Source organism: Ursus maritimus, unplaced genomic scaffold (assembly GCF_017311325.1).
Source record: "Ursus maritimus isolate PB19 unplaced genomic scaffold, ASM1731132v1 scaffold_1, whole genome shotgun sequence".
In the NCBI taxonomy this organism is placed as follows: domain Eukaryota; kingdom Metazoa; phylum Chordata; class Mammalia; order Carnivora; family Ursidae; genus Ursus; species Ursus maritimus.
Window position 1 is genome coordinate 8,305,721 of NW_024423343.1, and position 2,364 is coordinate 8,308,084.

Here is a 2,364-nt window from a genome sequence, read left to right on the forward strand (position 1 = left end):
CATCCCAACGTCCTACCTGAGAGCCTTTGAACTTGCCTGGTTGATGCTTCTCCTTCAAACTGGTGAGTGCCTGGCCTCTTGTTGCCTCCTCAGAGAGACCGTCCTTGACCGAGAGGATGTTTGATCTAAAGTAGCTGCCCCCAGCTCAGATCAGATATTCTCTATTGTGTCATTCTGGTGTTGTTTTTAATAGAACTTCGAAGTTTGATGTTACTGCATTGTATCTTTGGTTGCTCTATGTCTGCTCCATGAAGGCCGAGGTATTTGCCTGCCTTATTCTGCTTTACCCCCAGGACTTAGGACCGCATCTGGTGCATAGTAGGCCTTCAGTGAAGATTTGTTGAATGAATGAAAGAACAACTGTCATAGGCCGGTTAAAGAGGTGGGAGGGGCCGATGGGTGCCTCCGGTGGGTGAGAGACTTCATAGACTAGTGTACAGGAAGTTTATCAGGGAGGTCTCCTGGGGTCACAACTGCGGAAAGGTCCGGAAGGTGGCAAAAGCAGGAAGAGGGAGAAGTAGGGCTTCAGGCCCAGCTGACCCTTGGGGAGCTCGCAGGCGGGGGAGGTCTTTCACCATCGTCCCCACTGCAGGGCCTGATCCTGGGTGAAGGTGAACCCAATAGGCTGAGGCAGAGGCTTCCTCCCCTGGTTCCCTGAGGGCAGAATGAGGTGTACCATGGGTGTGACATAGACCTTAAGAGGCTGCAAACACACCCTTGACTTTTGTTCTTATATATTGTTTGAGAGTTGATTCCTGCCAAGCCCTCATCAATCAGCTGCTACATTTCACATTTCATCATCTTACAGAGATGCCCCTTATATATTTTTTCAAGAGCAAGTGTTCTTCAGCTGAAAATAGCCAAACATCCAGCATTTGCATAAATGAACATTTCTGAAAGTATCCTGTGATTTGGGCACTTTGATGGGAAAGCACTGGACACATCCCCTCCATGAGATATCTGAGGAATCCCAGCTCTGTTTGTGTTGAAGGGGTGGTTAGGAAAGTGCCCCCAGAGGTGGCCGGCATGGGGAGAGGCCAACAGATGGACCCTGATGGAGGGAACAGGTAGACTCTGTCCCAGAAGTCTGCTTGGTGTTTAGGACTTGCCAGCTGGGTGGGCCGGGGTTTGTGAGTATACAACCCATGCAGTCACCCAGGGCCCAGCATTAGTTCAATGCTCTATTGTCACCATCTTGACAGTCTTTTTTTTTTTTTTTTTTTAAGTTTATTTATTTGTAAGTAATATCTACACACAAAGTGGGGCTCAAACTCATGACCCCGAGATCAAGAGTCACCTGTTCTTACAACTGAGCCAGCCAGATGCTCCCCCCCCTTGACATTTTTAATAGTTTTTGAACAAGGGACCTTCTTGCATTTTCATTTTGCCCTAGGGCCCACAAATTATGTGGCTGGTTCTGCACACCAGCTCTGGTTCCTAGGCTCAGGGTCCATTCCTGAGGAATCCTCTGGGAGAGTCTGGCAAATCTGGGGGGGAGGTGAGCCCAGGTGCATCCTAGAACAGGTCCTGTGTGTGAAACTGGGATCATGGAGCCAGCTTCAACGGGAGGAGAGGGGAAGAGAGGGGAGGGGAGGGGAGGGGAGGAGAGGGGAGAAGGGCTGCACCCTTTTCTTAAGTGAGGATCAGGCTGTGGAAATTCACTGCCTGGGAAGGACAGCCCAGGGGCTGCTCTTTCAAAGATACCAGATGCCTCTGGTCCTCAGCGCCCCTGGTCAGTGGTCAGACTGTTGACAAAAGTGAAGGTTTACAGGGATGGGGCAGATGCCTCCCTTGGGTGGGACAGGCAAAGCGTGCTCTGGCTCCTGGGCAAATAGCTGGTCTCCATGTCAATGCATACCAGTTCTCTGAGACCTGGGTCCAGGTATCCATGTCCCTGGATCCAGCCTGGTCTGGCTCATTGTGCCGGGGGAGGTGGCGGTGGCTCCCTGGAGACAGACTGTGGGAGACTTGATGTTATCCTCTTACAACAGGTGTCATTAGGAGGGAAGAGCCTGAGAGGCCTGGCTAGACTGCATGGCCTCAGTCCTGAGACCCAGTTACACCCCCCTGAAGTCCTAGGGGCCCCCCAGGAAACCTGAGGCCAGCTCTCAGGCCCACAGTTTTTTCGCACACCTGATGGGTCTTTCTGCTCATGCTGCGTCCTGTCCCTCACCTTCTTCCATCCAGATTTGAACCTTATTCTCTCTCCTCTGTGACTGATGCCACCTGCCTCAGTTTACCCAGGGACGTGTCACTTTCACTCTCTTGCAGTTCGTCCTCAGTGGGCAGCACTGGGGCTTGTTTCCTACATTGTCCCCGGGTCATTTTTGAACAAGGGGCCTCTCATTTTATTTTTGCATTGTG